The sequence below is a fragment of the Odocoileus virginianus genome, chromosome 16 (assembly GCF_023699985.2).
Source record: "Odocoileus virginianus isolate 20LAN1187 ecotype Illinois chromosome 16, Ovbor_1.2, whole genome shotgun sequence".
Classification (NCBI taxonomy): Eukaryota; Metazoa; Chordata; class Mammalia; order Artiodactyla; family Cervidae; genus Odocoileus; species Odocoileus virginianus.
This window is the reverse complement of record NC_069689.1, coordinates 30,997,952-31,020,892: the sequence shown is the minus strand read 5'-3', so window position 1 is coordinate 31,020,892 and position 22,941 is coordinate 30,997,952. Positions and strand designations below refer to the sequence as shown.

Sequence of the window (22,941 nt, the reverse complement as noted above, 5' to 3'; positions counted from 1 at the left end):
CCAGCATCAGGGTCTTTTCTAATGAGTCGACTCTTCACATCAGGTGGCCAAAGAATTGGAGCTTCCACATCATTCCTTCCAATGAATATTCAGGATTGATTTCCTTTAGGATTGACTGGTTTGATCTCCTTGCAATCCTAGGGACTCTCAAGAGTCTTCTCCAATGGACATGAGTTTGAGCAAACTCTGGGAGATAGTGAAGGACAGGGAAGCCTGCCGTGCTGAAGACTTTTTGCATGGGTTTGCAAAAAGTCAGACACAACTGAGTGACTGAACAACAACAACAAATTCCTTGTTCTTAAGGAGTTTGAGGTCCGGTAGGAGTTACAGGTACCCAATGAAATGCCAAGAGGAAGTGTATGATAACAAATAGTGAGAAGCAAGACTCTCAAGTCTAGAAATAGCACATCTTAAGTTTCAAATTAAAACCTGAAACATAAGTGCTGCTTTCAAATGCTAAGCCAGTCCCATTTAAGTTTGGAGTTTGGAAAGCAAGCTGGATGAATATTGTCTCAACCCGTAGCAGAAGAGAAGACAAAGATACTATCTGGTCTAAATATAATAAACATAGACAGTCAAAATTCACAATTAGAATGAATTTTGGGGAGAGGGGGTTGGGAGATATTTTAAGTCCTAAATCTAAAGAAAAGGAGTATTTTTACAGTGAAAGATTTTCTACTAACATCAACTTAGAGAACCATTTGTACAGCCAGGGAAGTGATGGATATTATGTCACATGGTTGATACCCATGGTTTTTCCTCATAAAGATAACTTGAAAAAGATCCACAAAATTCTGCCCAGCACTGGATCTGCTACCCACCTTCGTGTCAGTTGTCTAAAGAACAGAAAACTCAAGGAACCAGCTTACCTGTTAAGTTCATGTACTTTGTAAAATGTCCCCTGAAATTTAAATTAAAACCCGTTCTTCAGTAGTGGTCTTTCTTTTCACCTACATAGCAATTTAAACATGCCATTTATTTTCTGTCTGCCATGAGACTGGGAAACTAGGTATTATTAAACATAAAGCAAAGTTAATTCCAGGAGTTCCACAAATCAAAACTATCCCTAGAACATTTTTACAACAGGAAACTTGAGAGTGAGTTCCAGAGAGTCCACTTTCCAGATGGTCTCTTCCTCCAATAACCGAAATGCTTAAAGCGTGAATATTCACTGAATTGCTTGAAGTCAGAGTCTAGACTTTGCCTAATAGGTTTAGTCAGCTAGTCTACTGAGTGAATCCAAAACAAGTTCTTAGTTTACACTTCCCCCTTTAGCAGGCTGGTTGCCATTACTCAGAAAAAGTAATTCCATTAGTGGCAAAATCAGTGTCCAACACATTTTCTAAGACCTGACTCACATGTCACCTCCATCACTTTCTCATTGGTCTTTATACACAACTCATTTGGAGTCTCTGTCACATTGGATGAAAATATTTTCCTGGTGCCATCTGCTCTTCAACACTATGAGCTCCTCAAGGGAAAGAACAAGGGGATATGTGTTATTGTGACATAATACCTGACACATAGTAGGCATAGTCAAGCAGGAGAAAAACTCAGAAATACATTCGGAGGGACAAGTGGTCCACAGAAATAATGAAAATCGCACCCTTCCGTAGGCATACACAGAGAGGAGGGCAATGAAAGCCACTGGGGTTATGGTGCCAGATCCAGGACCACACTGCTCGAGAAAGCTGGATGCCAAGCTAAGCCCCAGGCTTGAGGACCCGTCCTTGCTGCCCACAGTCCATCGCCTCTCTTTGAAGGTGATTTTGCCTTGCTATTTCCCCTTGGGTCTGGCTCAGTGGTCAAGGGGATGGAACAATTCCAGAAGCTAGGTGTGTTGTCTAAGGCAAGTCTAGGCTCCCACCCAAGTAATATAAACATGGCAGGGGCTTGAGGACCTTGCTGTTGGCTTCTGTTTATTGAGTTTTAACGGAGAGTGTGGAGGGGAAGGGTCTTAATGCCAAAGGTGCCTCGTAAATTAACAACACAGTCTCTGAATGGGCTACGTGCTACAAAAGTAAATCTAGTTGCACAACCCCCTGGAGATACACCATGAAGCTGCATCAACCCCATTGGGAAAAAGCCTTTATCAAAGCAGGAAGCAGGTTGTAAATTCTATACCCAAACAGGAGTTCAAATGAAAATCCTACATCTTTCGACTCGGAGGCTTTTCAAAGGAAATGTGTATCTTTGTAAACTCTCCTGGGAGCTGTTTTTATAAACATGATTTTTAAAGCAATCTTTTAGATTAGACATGAATAAACAGCACCAGAAATATTACATACACTATTTTGATTACTAATTTAGTCTTCACATTCATAAAGTTAAATTCTTAATTCTATGTGCAGATACTGAGACACTTTTTTTCATTTTTAAAATCAATCAACAAAGCTTAGAGCTCAAAGGGACTTCATCGGTCATGTGGTCCAATATACACAACTGGACTCTCTGCTTTGCAGAAGTAGAAAGAATCATGTTTTGCCCTGTCAAGAAATAACTTGTGTACTGACATGAATCCAATTAATAGGATTCGATTACAGATTACTGAAGACAGTATTCCCCCAAAAGTGTTTCCTATAAAATTAGAGATTTCTGAGGTAATATTTTTAAAGATTCTGCGATCAAATAAGTTTTGTAAGTATAGGACTAAACAAAGCTTTAAAAAGTTCTTTTTGTTTTGATTCTAAATTGTCAGACTTATCAGAACTTATCAGATACCAATATATACATCATGAATATCCAAGGAGATAAAGTATGTGACACGAAGGACCCCAAAACTCCTCTTCCCTCCAGGAAATATCCATAGTGTCAGAGAATGTCAGTGAGCAGTGGAACACTGCTTAGAAAAGTTGCCTACAAAGTTTTCAGCTATAATGAACATCTGCAATTTGTAGTAGCTACTGGTTCTACTCACAGAGATACAATGTAAATTTGTTCCTGAGCATTCCTAGTCAAAAAGCACTGATCACAAGATAACAATCACATAAAAAGTTCTGGGCATTCATCAGATGAAAACAGTTGTCCCAGAAGCACCAGCTATTCCTGGTACTTGAAAGATATGACCCCTCAGGTGTCTTCATAAACAGGATCAGGATGACATCCTCAGCGATACCCCCTTCAGTGCATAGAGTTTATAGGCAATCTGATAAGACCCTTTTCTGGACACGGATGGCATGCTGCCACAGTGCAGTTCAGTAGAAGCAGCTTTATAAGAAGTCACACCATGTTTCACATGTTCATAGTATTCAATGACTAACTTGACCCAAGACTCTAGCCACACTCTGCCAGTGACCAACTACGCCTGTCTCCAAGGGTGAATCATTTGCCTACTCAGGTCTTGAACTTGATGGCCCCTGCAGTCTAGCTTTAAAGTTCTAGAAGTCTATAGGGTTTATTACTTCATCTTTCAGAAAAGTGTCAAGTTTCCAGTCTTCTTTGAAAGCATGAATTCATCCTGGTAGGTATGTGTACCTTAAGTAGCTTACACTCATGAAAGAAAGGAAGTGAAAGTGAAGTCGCTCAGTTGTGTGGGACTCTTTGCAACCCCATGGACTGTAGCCTGCTAGGCTCCTCCCTCCATGGAATTCTCCAGGCAAGAATGCTGGAGTGGGTTGCCATTTCCTTCTCCAGGGATCTTCCCAACCCAGGGATCAAACCTGGTCTCCCACATAGCAGGCAGACTCTTTACCATCCAAGCCACCTGGGAAGCCCAGCTTACGCTCACAGGGGATGTATTTAACACATCACTAAAACCTTTAGTCATGATAATGATCAGACACATGGCAATGTATCAGAAATCTGGAAGAGCCAGAAGAAAAGAATAGAAGAGGGAGAATACCAAAAATAATTTAATCTACCTGAGCATTTTGCTTTAAAGCCTTAGTTTCTTTCGGAGACTGTAATAATGATGGAAGTAATACTCAATAATTTTCTCTGAACCAGCCTATAAATTCTCAGTAAATAATAATAGTAGTAGTAGCAGTGGAAGCAGCAGCAGCAAACACTTATTTGGTGCTTCCTATCTACTAGGCCTATTATGTGCCACACATAACTATTCTTTAAATGCTCACAATAACCCCAAAAGGTAGATCTTTCTTATTCTATTTCACAAATGAGGAAATTGTGATTCCAAGGGGTTGGATAACTTGCCTAAAATCCTGTGAATAGGGGCAGCAGATCCAGAACTGGAGCCCCTTCTGGAGCTGAGGTCTGACCAGCCCATACAGCTGCCTCTGGCACCTGCGGTCAGAGATGCCCCCTGTCTGCCAGGAGGCCTCACTCTAGCTAGATCCTAGATGATAGACAGAGCACCTTCCTCTTAAGTCTTTGCTGAAGAAAAGATGTTCTAAGAAAAGCAGATTCATAAATGCAGAGGATAATGAAGGTTTTAATGACAGATGATTGTCACCCAAATATTAATGCAACAGAAAACAATGCTGTAGCTCTCTTGAAAAGCAAAAGGTGGTTTTCACTGTGACAAGACAGCAGACATTACACCATCTGGGAAAACTTGACCAAACAGACCACCCTAAAAGGCAACAGAGTTCAGACCGCAAGAAGGCAAACTCCCCTAGGGAATGAAGGCAGGCCCTGGTGCCTCCCAGGTCCCCAGGCTGTCTTCCTCTTAACAGAAAAAACTGCGGATTTTGCCCCACGTTGCCTCTTCCTTCCAGCACTGCTCCTTCCTCTCCAATACCCATTTTCCTGTTTGTTGCAGAGGTAGGAGAGGAACATACTCTGGACAGTCTAGCGCCACTCCAACATAGAATCACATGCTGTCATCACGCATCAAGACTGATACCTCTGACTTTTCATTACCTATCATCAGAGGATCTCAAATCACTTTTCAAACAGCTACAAATTTCTTATGTACTTTCCTAAGAGCTGAAAGTAGAAACACAACGATTCTTTGTCTTATTCCCTAAACTACCACCACGTCTCTTAAAATTCTCAATCCAAACACATACACACATATGCACGTGCAGAGAGAATTTTTCTAAATGGGGACAAAGCTGTGGAATTATTCACATCCTGTCCTCTGCTCACAATAGGGTGGGCCCCTGTCATCTGTATACTATAAGCGTTAATAATGACGTCAAGTTTTCTGCACATCATTAATCAAGGGAGAATTCATTTCCTTTTGTGAAGTTCCCTGTCTCCTTTTATTAATATGTCTCCTCTGAGTCACCCCATATCCTGACTTCACAAAATCCTGACTTCACTTCATCCTTTTCTTATCTCCTAGCTGACTATGTGGTCCTAAAGTGTGGTGCTGCCTCCATAAAGAAAACTGTGCATTTCAGAATTGGGTGAGTTGGTTCTTCAAAGTTGGCTATTTCAAAGTGAATGCAACTTGCTTGGCTCTTGAGAATGAATTATAAACTCATCATGGTCATTGTCCTAATGGATATGGACAACTAAGAGGCTGAGTTTTAGCCTAAGTTTCTTAGCTCCTGCTACTTCTCCAGTTGCTCCCCTACCTGATGTGTTAAGGCCTTGGAGTAACCTGAGACTGCTGCTGTCTCAATAGTCACTGTGGCTTCCTTCCAGAGCCCCACTCCCAAATCCAACATCCAGTCCCAGAGGCTCCACCTAGCCTAAGGGGCAGCTCCAGGCCATTTCAAGGTGGTCCCTGAAAGATGGAGTTGTGCTTCTTGTGCGGCAGACCACAGGGTCAAGAAAGCCCCTTGAGGCCCACAACTTAATATTACCTTTCTTAAGAAGCCATTATGTAGCTTATTGTTCTCTACAGTGAGCAGAATAATCTGGAAAGCAGATATTTATTTCTTCAGCTGTGATCTATAAGATTTAAGGTTTCATCATCTGTTATTTCCCAGTTCTCTTTCTAGGAAAGTCATGATTTAAAGTTATTTCCACCCTGCTTTAGGCATCATATTAGACTCCCTGCCCTCAGACTTCCCTGGTGGTGCAGTGGGTAAGAATCTGCCTGCCAGTGCAGGGGACATGGGTTCAATCCCTGGACTGGGAAGATTCCACATCCTGTGGAGCAGCTAAGCCCATGTGCCACAACAACTGAACCCATGCTCTAGAGCCCGGGAGCTGCAGCTACTAAAGGCCCTGGGCCCTAGAGCCACACGCTGCAACTGCTGAGACTAAGTGCTGCAAATACTGAAGCTTGAGTGCCTAGAGCCTACACCCCACAACAAGAGAAGCCACGAGAAGTCAGCACACACAGCCAAGAGTAGCCCCCACTCGCCACAGCTAGAGAAAACCATTGCAGCAATAAAGACCCAGTGCGAACAAAAATAAAAATAATAAATAAACTAAAAAAAAAAAAAGAGAATCCCTACCCTCAACTTTTCAGGGAAGGGGACTGGGACTCTGATGAGACCTTGCCAGGCCTGACTCGAGTTCTTCTGGATGTCCCTCCACCCATCTGGATATACATTATGTCTCATTGTTTTTCTTCCATTCATTCATCCTACTAACACACTACTAACCTAGCAGGCTTCATGCTGGAGACAAAGTAACCAACAAAGCAAATGAGGGCCCCCTCTCTTGAAGTTACAGTCTGGAGGGCAAATGGCAAACAATCAGGCAAAAAGCTGCATTATTGCAGAGTTGTGATTTCTAGAAAAGTATAGGTAGTCACAGAGGAGCCTAACAGGCAGATCTAGTGGAGAATATCATGCAAGAGCATTTGTCAGCCCACCTGTCATGAACAGTGGCCCCCATGGATGTGGGCCACAGTCAGGGTGTGCTTCTCCTTGCCTTCCCAGTCTGGTGAGGATTCCCTAAAAGAAAAGCAATATCATTCAGGGTTTGCATCAGAGAGAAATCTAACTCAGCATCCTTGTTTACTTTGAGACCCAGAGAGCTTCAGGAGACTGCAAGAAGCAGGATCACCTGTCACACAGCTCCAGGGCTGTCCATGCAGCAACTTAATGACAGATCTCACATCTTCTAAGATCTTTAATTTGGTGGAAGAATATCTGAGCAACCGTGGATCTTCCAGAGCCTCTCTCACCACTTCTCTCCCATTTCTGCAATATAGAGGTGGGGGAGTGGGAGGTGCAGACTACTGGGTGTAAGACATGTTCACAGATGGATTATACAACAATGGGGCAATGTAGCCAATATTTTGTAATAACTGTAAATGAAGTATAACCTTTAAAAACTATACAAAAATAGAAAAAAAAAAGGCAGACAGATTTCATCTCTCCTCAACAACTCTCCTCAGGAAGCATAAATTCCCCTAATTAATCCCAGATTTTTCTAGCTTGGCCTTGTGATAGTGGGTGCCAGCCTGGATTGGAACCCTAGGCCTGGGTGTGATGCCTGGGTGTGGCTCATAGGAGTTCACTAGAGGATCCTTGAGACCTTCACAGGGACCGGGGCCCTAAAGCAGACCACTCACACTGTCCATGAGAAAGTTGTGCATGGACTTGACCCCCAAACATGTACAGCGTAGGCATAAAAGGCAAGATCGAGAGTCAGACAAGCTTGAGTATGTATTCCAGCCCTACTACTGGTTAGCTACAGGACTTAGAGCATATCATTTAACCTCTTTGGGCCTCAGTTTCCTCACTCAAAAACCTCATGTTCTCTGTGCACACGCATGTGTATAGGTTAAATTAGATAATGTATACAAAATGATTAGCAAAGTACCCAACACAAAATCCTCAAATATATATGTATACAGGTCAAAAACCAACAGTTAGAACTGGCCATGGAACAACAAACTGGATCCAAATTGGGAAAGGAGTACGTCAAAGCTGTATCTTGCCACCCTGCTAGTTCAACTTATATGTGGAGTACATCACGCGAAATGCCAGGCTGGATGACTCACAAGCTGGAATCAAGATTGTCAGGAGAAATATCAACAACCTCAGATATGCAGATGATACCACTCCAGTGGCAGAAACCGAACAGGAACTAAAGAAAGAGCCTCTTGATCAGGGTAAAAGAGGAGAGTGAAAAAGTTGGCTTAAAACTCAACATCCAGAAAACTAGGATCATGGCATCCAGTACCAGTACTTCATGGCAAATGAGGGGTGGAAATTGAAACAGTGACAGATTTTATTTAGGGGCTCCAAAATCACTGCAGACAGTAACTGCAGCCACGAAATTAGAAGACACTTGCTCCTTGGAAGGAAAGCCATGACAAACCTAGACAGCATATTAAAAAGCAGAGACATCACTTTGCCAAAAAAGGTCCAGTAGTCATGTATGGATGTGAGAGCTAGACCATAGTGAAGGCTGAGAACCAAAGAACTGATGCTTTTGCATTGTGGTTCTGGAGAAGACTCTTGAGAATCCCTTGTACAGTAAGGAGATCAAACCAGTTCATCCTAAAGGAAATCAACCCTGAATGTTCAATGAAAGAACTGAGGCTGAAGCTGAAACTCCAATACTTTAGCCACCTGATGTGAAGAGTCAACTCACTGGAAAAGACCCTGATGCTGGGAAAGACTGAGGACAAGAGGAGAAGGAAGTGGCAGAGGATGAGATGGTTGGATGGCATTATTGACTCAACAGAGATGAGTTTAAGAAAACTCTGGGAGATGGTGAAGAAGAGGGAAGCCTGGTATGCTGCAGTCCATGGGACCACAAAGAGTTGGACACAACTTAGTGAATAAACAGCAACAAATGTATGTATATATGCATGTAGGTGTATACATATTATATATACATACATATTCTATATTATTGGAGTAGGAAATGCCAACCCACTCCAGTATTCTTGCCTGAAGAATCCCATTGACAGAGGAACCTGGTGGGCTACAGTCCACGGGGTTACAAAGAGTTGGACACAACTGAAGTGACTTAACATAGCATTCTATATTATATGCATATATATTCTATATTAGCCAAAAAAGTATACATATATAAAATAGCAAGTACTGATATGTGAGGTACTTGCTCAGAGTCACACGGCTATTAAGTGACACAGCAGTTTGCAACTTTGAACCTACATGATCTGACTCTGGCAGCTTAACCATTCTTCTATGAAAGTGAAAAGTAGAAGTGAAGTCGCTCAGTCGTGCCCAACTCTTTGCGACCCTGTGGACTGTAGCTTACCAGACTCCTCCATCCATGGGATTCTCCAGGCAAGAATACTGGAGTTGGTTGTCATTGCCTTCTCCAATAAATAGCAAAAAAAAAAAAAAAAAAAGAAAAGTGGGGCGGGAGGGGGAGGGGGAGAGCAGAGGAAAAAGAAAAGAGGAAGAACAAAAATGAGGAGGAAGAGGGGCAATACAGATAAAATCTAATGCAGTATTTTTAAAAGTCAAAATGAATGAAAAAAATCCGCAATGAACAAAATTTCAAAATGTTAAATGAAGACATGATTCTCCAAAATCACTTTAGTGGTATCTGACTCCTTGCAACCCTATGGACTGGTAGCCCACCAGTATCCTCTGTCCATGGGATTTTTCCAGGCAAGAATACTGGAGTGGATTGCCATTTCCTTCTCCAAGGGAGAAGACATGATTGGTAAAAGTGATTTTTTTCTTTTTCGTCTTCCCTGGTGGCTCAGAAAAGGACATCTTTTTTGGGTGTTAGTTCTAAAAGGTCTTGTAGGTCTTCATAGAAACAGTGGAAGTGAGAAATAGATTTAAGGGAGTAGATCTGATAGACAGAGTGCCTGATGAACTGTGGACGGAGGTTCGTGACATGGTAGAGGAGTCAGGGATCAAGATCATTGCCAAGAAAAAGAAGTGCAAAAAAGCAAAATGTCTGTCTGAAGAGGCCTTACAAATAGCTGTGAAAAGAAGAGAAGCGAAAAGCAAAGGAGAAAAGGAAAGATATACCCATGTGAATGCAGAGTTCCAAAGAATAGCAAGGAGAGATAAGAAAGCCTCCCTCAGTGATTAGTGCAAAGAAATGGAGGATAATAATAGAATGGGAGAGACTAGAGATCTCTTCAAGAAAATTAGAGATACCAAGGGAATATTTCATGCAAACATGGGCTCAATAAAGGACAGAAATGGTATGGACCTAACAGAAGCAGAAAATATTAAGAAGAGGTGGCAAGAATACACAGAAGAACTGTACAAAAAAGATCTTCATGACCCAGATAACCACAATGGTGTGATCACTCACCTAGAGCCAGACATCCTGGAATGTGAAGTCAAGTGGGCCTTAGGAAGTATCACTATGAAAAAAGTTAGTGGAGGTGACGGAATTCCAGTTGAGCTATTTCAAATCCTAAAAGATGATGCTGTGAAAGTGCTGCACTCAATATGCCAGCAAATTTGGAAAACTCAGCAGTGGCCGCAGGACTGGAAAAGGTCAGTTTTCATTCCAATCCCAAAAAAGAATGCTCAAACTATTGCACAACTGCACTCATCTCACATGCTAGTAAAGTAATGCTCAAAATTCTCCAAGCCAGGCTTCAGCAATATGTGAACTGTGAACTTCCAGATGTTCAAGCTGGATTTAGAAAAGGCAGAAGAACCAGAGATCAAACTACCAACATCTACTGGATCATTGAAAAAGCAAGAGAGTTCCAGAAAAATATCTATTTCTGCTTTATTGACTATGCCAAAGCCTTTGACTATGTGAATCACAATAAACTGTGGAAAATTCTTCAAGAGATGGGAATACCAGGCCACTGGACCTGCCTCTTGAGAAATCAATATGTAGGTCAGGAAGCAACAGTTAGAACTGGACATGGAACAACAGACTGGTTGTTGGAAACAGGAAAAGGAGTACATCAAGGCTGTCTATTGTCACTGGGCTTATTTAACTTATATGCAGAGTACATAATGAGAAATGTTGGGCTAGATGAAGCACAAGCTGGAATCAAGATTGCCAGGAGAAATATCAGTAACTTCAGATATGCAGATGACACCACCCTTATGGCAGAAAGTGAAGAAGAACTAAAGAGCCTCTTGATGAAAGTGCAAGAGGAGAGCAAAAAAGTTGGCTTAAAGCTCAACACTCAGAAAACTAAGATGATAGTATCGGTCCCATCACTTCATAGCAAGTAGACTGGGAAACAGTGGCAGACTATTTTTCTGGGCTCCAAAATCACTGCAGATGGTGACTGCAGCCATGAAATTAAAAGACCTTTACTCCTTGGAAAGAAAGTTATGACCAACCTAGACAGCATATTAAAAAGCAGAGACATTACTTTGCCAACAAAGGTCTGTCTAGTCAAGGCTATGGTTTTTCCAATGGTCATGTATGGATGTGAGAGTTGGACTATAAAGAAAGCTGAGTGCCGAAGAATTGATGCTTTTGAACTGTGGTGTTGGAGAAGACTCTTAAGAGTCCCTTGGACTGCAAGAAGATCCAACCAGTCCATCCTAAAGGAAATCAGTCCTGAATATTCACTGGAAGGACTGATGCTGAATCTGAAACTCCAGTACTTTGAACACCTGATGCGAAGAGTTGACTCATTTGAAAAGACCCTGATGCTGGGAAAGATTGAAGGCAGGAGGAGAAAGGGATGACAGAGAATGAGATGGTTGGTTGGCATCACCGACTCAATGGATATGAGTTTGGGTAAACTCCAGGAGTTGGTGACAGACAGGGAGGCCTGGCGTGCTGCAGTCAACGGGGTTGCAAAGAGTCAGACATGACTGAGCAACTGAACTGAACTGAACTGGTGGCTCAGATGGTAAAGAGTCTGCCTGCAATGTGGCAGACCCATGCTTGATTCCTGGGTTGGGATGATCCCCTGAAGAAGAAACTGGCAACCCACTCTAATATTCTTGCCAGCAGAATCCCATGGAAAGAGCAGCCTGGTGGACCATGGGGTTGCAAAGAGCCAGACATGGCTGAGCAACTAGATGATGATGAAGTTTCCAATATGGTTCAGCATAACTCTGAAAGCAACACTCTCTCTCAGGAAAGGGTACTGGTTTGCTTGTTCCTCCTGATGTTTGAGAATCAATGGACCCAAGTGAGTGAATGGAGCTGGCTTGCAGTGGCTGGTGAGAGCCAGTTCTGTGCACCTCTTCCCAACTCCATGTTAAGGACATCACCATGGTAGCTTGGTATCAAATATGGTGAGAATATTTACAGCAAGGAAATTGGCAAAGGAGATACTGGTTTACTGGCATCTACCTACTAGAAGACTTGTTTAGTCTGGAAACAAACGTCACTGGGGAGGGCACAGTTTTAGAGCTGGCTATCCTGCAGGGCACAACTAAGACTTGTTGTGCTTGAGATGACCCTTAGCTGTCACATGCATCATGGGATGTTTAGCACCATCACTGACCTTAGATGCCATTAGCACCATCTTTCGGGTGGGCACAACGCAAAGTGACCAAACACTGTCCAGTGTCCTGGGGGTGGGGAGGAGTTGCTTTTTAGAGAACAAACCAAAGGAGACAGCCACAGGCTGAAGAAGCCCAGATACTAGGAAGAGCTCCTTCCAGCCCTTTCCCAGCAGGGAGAGGCAGCAGTTAGAAAGAGCCTACTTAGCCAGGGGTTTCCTGACTCTTGGGTGGAAGTTTGTCATGCTCTCTGGGGCTGAGGATTGGTCTCCTCAAGCAAACATTTGGTTAGTATGAGGGGTAATCCAAATTATGATTAGAAACAGATATCCAGCTCAAGACTTTTGTTTGGCCCAGAAGAAAACCACACACCCAAATCCCTAATCACTTTCCAGGAAAAGGCCTCTCTTCCACTGGGACTGGGGACATCAGCCTCCTCTTGAACTTTTAATGCATGCACGTATTTCTAGGTTCCTGTGCTTCTCCCCGAGGCAGCAGCCTGGAGGCAGTTTCCAGCAAAGCCTAGACTCTCCGAACACCCGCCGCTGCCACTGTGGCCCCAGTGGAAATGTGACCCGCAACTGGGTCACCGCAAGTGGGGGACCCTGAAGGTTCTAGTCACCAGGATTTGGAATAAAGTGAAGTCATCTTTTGGTACAGCATTAAAACTTTAAAAAGAATATTTAATTTACTTTAAAAAGTTAGCCAGCGCTTCTTCTAGAAAACATCAAATGATGGATGATGCTGTGGGAGGGCCTGGAGAACCCCCGGGCCCTTGAAAGGGGGGCCGGGGCAGCTGCCAGCTCCAAGACCCACAGCTGTCTCACCCTTGACCTCTGGAAAGAGATAGCATTCGCCAAGTTTCCCTGTCAGGAATTCACTGACCATCTTGTAAAGACTCACACTAGCGCTTCTGTGCAGACTCCACAGAGTTTAACACAAGAAAACTAAAGTGAATTAAGTCTGTTTAAAAAGAGAGAGACAGCCAGCAATTTTTACCCATACCCTGCTATGAGTGTCTCTCTCTCTCTCTCTCTCTCTCTCTCTCTCTCTCTCACACACACACACACACACACACACACACACACGTATGCGCGCTCATCTCCGCAGCAGCTGTGGCCCAATAGTGTCTTCATCCTGGACTCCTTCTTGGTCTCCAGCACACAGCTGTTGAATTGACCCTCACTCACCCTCTCCAGCTGTTGTTTGCAGATTGAGAAGCTGGACAACTGAGGGAGAAGAAGCAAAACTATGCTAAGTAGAGGAGGACAAGATTAGCCTACTCCTTTCTTGGAATTTCAGGGATCCAAGGACTGTGTTGTGTGGATCAGGATCAGCCATTCAGACCCCAGAAAATACCCATCCACCTGTCTTCACCCACACAGCCGGAAACCCAAGCCCTTGTTTAGGTAGCTGAAGAAGCTAAACAATGTGCCATATCAACTATGACCACTGTGAGGACAACTCCCAAATCTTCCTCTTGGGCCCTGACTACATTCTTGAGCTCCAGATCTGCCTTTCCAGTGTCAGGTCCCAAGGAACATCCTGCCAGCCCCTCAAATGCAGTGTGAGCTCATGAAGATCCCCCATTCCAGCCTAGCAGACCCTCCTCCTGGGTTCTTCCTCTCAGCAGCATCCTTCCCCCAGCCCCCTGCCTGCAGTATGCAGAGGCTGGAAACCTCAGGTCACTTTCAAAGCCCTCTTCTCCTCCACTCCACACCCCTTCTATCTCATAGATCTGCCCCTTACATTCATTTCTACAGAAACGATTCTCTCTGACCTAAATCACTTTACCACTCTGGCAACTGCTCACCCTGTCTCATTTCTGTCCTTCCTTAGGCACTGTTTCCTAACCAGCTCAAGTTCTGTCCCCTGCTTATGAAACAACAATGGCTTTTCTTGACCTATGACGCTCCTGAACAAGGTTTTCAAGGACCGCCATGGTTACCTACCATTCCACTTTTCTCATCTGTCCTTGTGGAATAGGCAATAACCTTTGTATTCAATTCAGTATTACAAGTTAATCACTAAAGGGATTTTGCCTATAAGCTTAAATGATACATAATGGGGGGGGGGGGGGGGCTTCCCTGGTGCCTCAGTGGTAAGGAATCTGCCTGCCAATGCAGGAGACACAAGAGAGACACGTGTTTGACCCATGGTCAAACTGATCCTCTGGAGAAGGAAATGACAACCCATTCCAGTATTCTTGCCTGGACAATAGAGAAGCCCGGTGGGCTACAGTCCATTGGGGTCCCCAAAGAGTCAGACACACTTAGTGACTAAACAACAGTACATAAAGGCTCATCTCTGGGAACCCTTCTTCCCAGGAAATAAGCATTAAACTAAAATACATTTGTTTAGCCTAGAGGAAACATCCTGACCAAGCCCACCTCTGAATGACTGCAGGGAGGAAGAAATTAACACATCCCTTCCAGAGGCTGACTGGAACCAGGAAGTATTTTAATTTACTCCCTCTTCCTACCCTTTTTTTGTCCTTTTTGTCTACATTCTTTCACTCAACCTAACTATTTTGAAGTTCACTCATCTTGTTGCATAATATCAATAGCACATAAACAGTATTCTATTGTTTATCCAGTCACCTATTGATAGACATATAGGTTGTTTCCAGTTTTTCTTGATTGTTCAAACTTTTTATTTTTTTTTAATTTTTTAATTGGAGGATAATTGCTTTACAATATTCAAATTCTAACCCAGGCAAGATAGTTCTTTGGGGCACAAGCCCACTATCTCCTTGCTTTGCTGGCCTTCCAAACAAAGTCATTATTCCTTGCCCCAAAAACTGGTCTCTCAATTACTGGCCTGTTGTGTGGTGAAATGCTACTGAGCTTAGAATCAGTAATGCTTGGATCCCTCCCAATCTTCCAGCCATTACAAACTCCTTGTCTCCCTAAAACATGGCAAACACACCACACTGTCTCATACTACTTCCTCAATATGGAATCTCTTTCATCCCTTTCTTTGATGATTAACCTTGAGTTTTGGATTAAAGGCTGCCTCCTCACCTCCTCCTTAGAAAATCTGCTTCCTCTTCATTTCCATGGTTCTCTGAGATATAGGTTATTTTTTAAGTGTAGTTTATGTTTCATGTCGTCTTATGCCTTAGCCAGTTCACCCCCGTCATTTTATACTTTAAAATACTGAGGCACAATATCCACATTTACTAGTAAATTACTCAGCAAACAGTGGTTGAATTAAAACCAATTTCTGGAAAGAACAGGCCAACTCACCAGCTAACATTAGGATAAGATTAGCCTCACAAGGCAGCATGGGGTTGAGGGTATATTCAAAGGGTAATACCAAAGAGTTGAGGGTGGGGGGCAAAGACAGATCACCCCCTTACTCTGGCACTGAGGAAAAGGGAAGACGCCCAACCCACTCCAAATCCCCAGTTCTCTCAGGGATTCACAATCTTTATCTACAGAAATAAAACACCCTGACCAGTGTCCCAATACCTGTGTTGTAACACAGAACAAGCTGAACATGGCCTTGGGGGTAACAGTTAAGAAGCCAACCCCAGCAGTGAGCTCACTGGGCCAAGCACACATCACTGAGCCTTTCCCCTGGGATTTCTTTAAATGTGGTAACTGAATAGTAAATCTTCCCTTGGTGCTGATTGGATATTTAAACTGTGGTTCTTTTTACTTGAAATATTTTTAAAGAACGAGCCTCAGGGGACTGTTGATGAGAGTAATTACAAACGAAGCACACATCCTCAGCCAAAAGTTTCTTCGAAAACTTAAACATCAGCTCAACTTAAGTAACTAGGAAAGCTGAAAAAGTGGGGAATACACAAACGGTTACTTTTTAAACTCATACTGGAATCTTATTATTGAGCACCTATCCTGTTCATAGAAGCCACTGAGTCTGTTACATGTCACACAGATAGGAGCTATTTTCGTTTTAGAAACGAGGGCACTGAGGTTCAAAAGAATGCATGTGAGTTTACTCATCTCTTAGAGAGCTGATAAGCTAGTGCAAGTCACTCAGTAGTGTCCGACTCTTTGCGACCCAGTCCATGGGATTTGCGACCCAGTCCTGTACACTCCATGGGATTCTCTAGGCTAGAATACTGGAGTAGGTAGCCTTTCCCCTCTCCAGGGGATCTTCCCAACCCAGGGATCGAACCCAGGTCTCCCGCATTGCGAGCGGATTCTTTACCAGCTGAGCCACAAGCATCTAGAGGAGAAGTCATGTACGGTTAACCCTACAGTGTCTTCCATGGCACCAAAGAATAGTATGGGTTCAATAAATACTTGCTGAGCCTCAAAATTAAGATTTCCCACCCTTCTGAGGAAGTCCTACCTTTGGTAGTTAATCTCCTGTCTGTAAACAACTGCACGCGGCAGCTGCCCGGCCACGCCTCCACTGCTAGGCCACGCCCCCCATGGTGTTCCCAGCCAATGAGTCAGTGCACTGTCCTGAGAGATGGGGCATTCCTCTGACCAATGATCGCCTCCATGGCCTCACTGAACTTCCCCTGCACTGGAACATACAGTATGGTCCTCCCCATCCTCTTTACATCTCTTCTCTCTAGGATCAGACTTGCATCACAGTCTGATGAGGTTCTAGACTCCCTCCCATCCCCCCCCCCCTCAATATTCCTTCCCCCAGTAAAATCCTGGCACATTTAATCCTGTCTTGATGTCTGCTTCTGACAGGACTGGAGACTAACATACCCCACTTTTTGCTTTAATAAATAACAGATAACCTTCACTCATTTCTGAAAATTTGTGTGCTCAGTCGCTAGGGCGTGTTCAGCTCTGCGAGCCCATGGACTGTAGTCCACCCAGGCTCCTCTATCCATGGGATTTCCCAGGCAAGAAAACTGGAGTGGGGTGCCATTTCCTTCTCCAAGGGATCTTCCTGACTGAGAGACCAAACCTGCGACTTCTGCATCTCCTGCATTAGCAGGCGGATTCTTTACCGCTGGACCACTGCTGCTGCTAAGTCGCTTCAGTCGTGTCCGACTCTGTGCGACCCCAGAGACGGCAGCCCACCAGGCTCCCCCGTCCCTGGGATTCTCCAGACAAGGACACTGGAGTGGGTTGCCATTTCCTTCTCCAATGCATGAAAGTGAAAAGTGAAAGTGAAGTCGCTCAGTCGTGTCCGACTCTTAGTGACCCCGTGGACTGCAGCCCACCAGGCTCCTCCATCCATGAGATTTTCCAGGCAGGAGTACTGGAGTGGGATGCCGTTGCCTTCTCCAGCTGAGCCACTAGTGAGCACTTATTATATGTATGCCACGAATACAGTGGTGAGCAAGAACAGCATTATTGATGCCCTTAAGAAACTGGTGTGAATCAAATAATTACAAAAATTAAAAGCACAGGAGCTATGATGAGATGTAACAGGAAGAACCTGACTTAATCTACGGGCTTGAGAACTGCACTGTGTTTAGTCGCTCAGTTGTGTCTCTTTGCAACCCCATGGACTGTAGTCCACCAGGCTCCTCTGTCCATGAGGATTCTTCAGGCAAGAATCCTGGAATGTGTAGCCATACCCTCCTCCAGGGAATCTTCCCAACCCAAGGATCAAACCCAGTTCTCCCGCATTGCAGGTGGATTCTTTACCTTCTGAACCACCAGGGAAGCCCAGGCTTGAAAGAGAATCCCCTAAAGGCGAATGATTTCAGATGAGACATGATGGATGAAGAAGAGTTAATCAGGCCAAGATGCAGAGCATTTCAGGCTGATGGAATAGAAGGGACAAAGGCTCTGAGGTGGCAGGAAGCTCAACAAACCAAAGGCCACAGTGGCAAGGAATGGAGAACCATGAGACGGGAGAGGAAGGCAGCGCCCATCTCAGAAGGCCTTGTGGGAGATCTGGGAAATTTGGGAAGATTATTTATCTTTCTAGAGTGAAAATTCTTTAAAAGCAAGTAGCCCATATGGGCCCTCATTGCCAGATCTAGTATAACACCTGGCACAAAGTAGATTTCACTAAATGTTTATTGAATCAAAGTAGTAGAAATCAATGAAGAAATATACTGTTTGCATTATTATCCCTAACATCAAGGATGCAGCAAATTCGCCAAAAGCATCAACCAGGAGAGGTTTCTGTGCCCCAGGAGCTGGTAAGACTGATGATAACAATGAGGATGATCCTTCTCAGGCATTGGTCTCATCCCTGTTGCGGCAGAAGCAGAGAGACACCAAAGCAGCAGCCACCAGAGTAGGCAGAAGATCAGGCTGCTTGATCCAAATACTGGCGTTACCACCTCCTCCCTGGGTGACCTTGAGCAACTTACCTAACGTCCACGCATCTCAGGGGCTAAGCAAAGATGATTATACTACTCCACTGGAGTGCTGGTGGGGGGACTAAGAGAAATCACTATGTAAAGCCCATAGAAGGCTACCTGGGGCATAGCATATGTTCAATTAATGATACCAATTATTAAAAATCAAATGTGTTTCTCTCTGCTGAGATAAGAAAACATTAGCAGGGAGATTTCCCAAATGGGGGTGAGTTGTCATAAATCATCAGTCATCAGAACTGCGTGGGATCACTTCTGACGCAAGAGGCCAGCTTTGAGGACCAGCTGGGTGGGCTGAAGACCCTGGGGCCTGGCCAAGAAACAGGCCCAGACATGCATTTTACTCAAACTCTGAATCCCACACTGATATCTGAATCGAGATCTGAACATCAGGCCAGACAGTTCACCACTAACATGTAGGTATATGCCATAAACTCACAGGGCAGGCAGCGCTGGAGAAAGGACACGCTCTTTCAGCAGCTTCCTGTTCTGGAGGGCAGGGGCTGTGCCTTTTGGCTTCATTTCAGAAGAGCAAAAGGCAGCACTAGAGCAGATGCAGCTCAGTTCCTGACTTTCGGGTTTGTTTTCCCACGTTGGACACTGCAGTTAGAGCCCAAGCTTAGAAGAAAATACTGATGGAATCAACAGATGAATGGAGGAAAAATACCTGGCTCCTACCCCAAGCTCGGTGTCCCAGCTGGCTCTGGTTGCCTTGGAATGGGGCAGGGTGGTTGGGATGTAATTGCCTGGGCAGAGATATGAGGTATGCGGGCCTACGTGCGCTGAAGCACACACCACCGGGCCGGGAGTGACTCTATTTAGTGAGTGTCCATCTGATAACAGCCTGGATCCTTAAGATGCCAGCTGCCTGCCAAGCTGGACATGTCCAAACAGTGGCACCCAGAGGTCCAGGAGACAGAACAAAGGACCTGTTATTGGCTAGACCTGTGTTAGCATGTTATCTCCACCAAAACAAGTCTTGAGCCAGACGGGCAGAGAGGCTGTATCCAGGCATTCCAGAGTCCAGAAGGGAGACTATCAAATTCTATAAGGGCTCTCTGATGGCCGTTTCAATGTCAATGGTTGAACCTGGGCCATCCCCTTGGGATTTAGCACTTGGGCTTATATCTTCCTAAGAGTATTCTTTTCTATGCTGCCCATTGTCACCAACCCCTAGGGTGCTGGCTCTCTTGGTACCCTCTTGTTTAGGGCACAGCCTCCCTCAAGGTCTGAAACCTGCCCTTTCCCCACTTCACTAGGACATAATATTAGTTATGACCAACATATATTTACTGCTTACTGCTTACTACCACTTACTGCTTTACATACATTTTTAATTCATTTATTCATGGCAGCAACCCTATGAAATGTGTACAGCTGTTTCTCCATTTAACTTTCAAGAAAACTAAGGCACAGTGGTAAAATAATTTACCCAAAGTCAAATAACTAGTAAAGCAGCAGAGCAGGGAAGCAAGTTCAGGTTGTTTGGATACAGAAACCCTGCTCCTATCCATTAGGCTGTATTTTCTCTCTCTCCATAATCGATTTCTTACTGATATAAAAATTTTTAAAGGCCTCCCATTTCTAAGCCTGTTTTTCCAGAATGAACTGCAATCCAGTGAAGAGCTAGGATTTTATAACTTCCTATTTTGTGTGTAGGAAAACTGGGGGAAGCTGACAAATTAGGAGCAACTAGGAAGGAAAGCTGAATGGCTCAAGAACTTGAGAGCAGCACTAATATTGAGAACTCTGGTGTTTTAGCCAAGTGAGTACTTGGGCAAAGTATCTCTCTTGGTACAAGCTATGTCTTGGAGCATCTGGTTTAGGAGAGACATAACTTAGCCCAGTCAAGGAAACTGGGTGCCTAGTTAGGAAAAGCAGCTACTAACTCATTTTATAGCACTGCCCCCTCACAGAGACAAAGAGCAGCACATCTAAACTCTGCATTCATATTGGTGAGCCATTCCCAGGAATTCACCCCAGAAGGAACTGCTGGCTGTCATGAAAATGCAGGAAAGGACCAAACACTACTTACTCAGAGCTCCCACTGAGCACTTACTCAGAGCTCCCAGAAAGCCTATGTTCTCCCCCTTGTAAATGAGGATCCCAGGGCCCAGAGACCTTACATTCATGTCCATCACAAGACCTAGGAAATCTAGAACGCAAACCATATCTGATTCCAAAGGAGGGAAGGACTCAGCATCAGTGCCAGCTGTTTTCCCAGGAGTCTTCCCTGATTCCTCAGACTCACATCAGTCCCTCTTTCTGGAATACCTGTACTACTTGTGATCTGTGCATCATCTAGTGCTAACCCTGTTTCATACTGGGCTAATTTTGTTAGCCAACCAGGCTATAAATTTTGGGGGATGGGTATAATAACTGGGGGTTCAAGTTTATTTCAAGCTATTTCTGGGTATTTCAGGGCAGGAAAATTAGGAGAGGTAAAGATCTAGAATCACAGCCTGGTGTCCTGAGTAAGGAGAGTCAGTCACTTCAGCCCTAGAAGGTGCACTTTATGAAAAGTGTTAGTCGCTCAGTCATGTCTGACTCTTTGTAACCCCAGGCTCCTCTGTCCATGTGATGTCCCAGGCAAGAATACTGGAGTAGGTAACCATTCCCTTCCCAGGAGATCTTCCCAACCCAGGAATTGAACCTGGGTCTCCCACATTGCAGGCAGATTCTTTACTGTCTGAGCCACCAGGGCACGGCTTTACGAGTCTCTAAAGCATAAGCTGGGAATGGCATTCACGATACTCTTGACCTCCTTTGTCAGTCTCTCTAAAACTCCTAGAAATTAGGTCCAAACTTTGCAAAGCATCCCCCAAAGCAGGCAACTATGAGGGCATTGTCGCTAACTTGGGTTTGGTCCAAGGGGAAAGGAAGCTGCCCTTTTGTCAATAACCCTGCTTCTGCTTTACTCTAGCCCACCCTGCTGCAGGCCCACCTCCTGGTGTGGTGCCCACCAACAGAAGACCCAAGGTCTAACTGCAACCCTTCCTGAACCCACAGCACATCAGACGAGAAATAATGCCACACGGCAGGTGCACTTGGACATGCATGCGTCATTACCAGTCAAAGCCAAGATGTATTTCAGGAAAATTTATAAGGCAGAAAGCACCCTCTAATTAAAAAAAAAAAAATGCATGAGGGCTGGGTGTTCCTTTCTTTTCCAAAGCCAAGACACAAAAGTTCTCATATTAAAGAGCCTGAACCCACCCAACCTGATTTTCTCCTCTCATTCAACAAGTACTTCAATGTCAACGACAGTGACCAGGGCATACTGAGTCACATCAGAAAGAGGCCACAAGAGGAAGGTGTCTTCCTGTCCTGCAATAAGTAAACGTCTTCCTGTCCTGCCACTTATCCAGAATATAGGACAGTGAGGGGGCTGACTGCTCCAAAGGCGAGCAGGGCAGAAGGCTCTTCCATGTGCCCTAGGAACCACAAGATCACCTCACATCATGATTTACGACAAAAGCAGAGCTGGGACGGCAGAGCCGGGTCTGAAATAGGGTAGTGAAGACCTCATTACAGGTGCTCCCTGATGCCTCTCAGCTATTTGATCACCCTGTTTTAAAACAGATAATGAGGTTGTCTTATGTTCAGCCCTTTTCTCCCTACTTTCTAGAGGGACAATTCCTCCAGTCAGTCGTTTCATAGAGATATGTAGTGTATTCTCACATATTACAGAGCAATGACTGCCAGCCTCTCCCCTCCTGCTCCTAGGTTAGATGAACATCTTACATATAGGTGACTCTCTTCGGTGGGACTCACAGATCTGGCTTCACTCCAGCTATGGCTCCCCTCAAAGCCTTATTTGTCACCTGCTTCCCCCACCTGCTCCTGAGGTCCACTGTGAAGAACATCTGCAAGAGTCAGGAGTTCTGTGTGGTAACTCAGGTCTGTCCTGCCACTCCTGCCCTTCCCAACTTCTTTCTACTCTAACTGCAGTCCCCTCTGATTTTGTCTTAACCCTGGTTACTCTTGGTGTTTGCTTCCTCGGGGACGTATGTGTTCTTGGGTCAAAAAGGGAAAAGGAACTACAGGCAAAGGGGGAGCCCCTTGTCCTCCCCCTCCCTGGCTCTGTCCCCGTCTCCCCAAAGATCACCTGCCATCTCTGTGGGAAGGAACATGACCCTTCAAAACTGCCCTTTAGAGGTCATGGAAAGAACTCAGTGCTTCTCAAATGATCTGAGATGAAAAATTACTTTACTTAATTTTTAATAATTTCCAATCCATTATGAATCAAACCACTTGTAAAATAAAAATGAATTACTAAAAAAAGAATTGTAAGTGAAAAGAATATAAAATACAAGCCACACTTTTCTTGTTATTAGATTCAACAGTCCTAACATGAGTCTAGCATTTTGTTATTTAAGTTTCTAAATGCTTGCTCTCAATTTCTTACTTGGTCTCCAGGCCAGCACAGGTTGGAGAAGCCCTGCTCTACCTTAGCTATGTACTTAATCACTTAGA

The 22,941-nt window shown here is 44.3% G+C and overlaps 1 protein-coding gene and 1 long non-coding RNA gene across 3 annotated transcripts in view; one reads left to right on the top strand and one right to left on the bottom strand.

The window, feature by feature from the left end:
* EGLN3 (egl-9 family hypoxia inducible factor 3) overlaps window positions 1–22,941 on the bottom strand; it is a 392,726-nt gene that overhangs the window by 98,931 nt on the left and 270,854 nt on the right. The window lies entirely within an intron of this gene.
* On the top strand, window positions 1,553–21,638 carry LOC110122898 (uncharacterized). The gene is made up of 3 exons (XR_002309364.2): window positions 1,553–1,763; window positions 5,249–5,312; window positions 21,389–21,638. It is a non-coding gene; the product is annotated as an uncharacterized lncRNA (long non-coding RNA).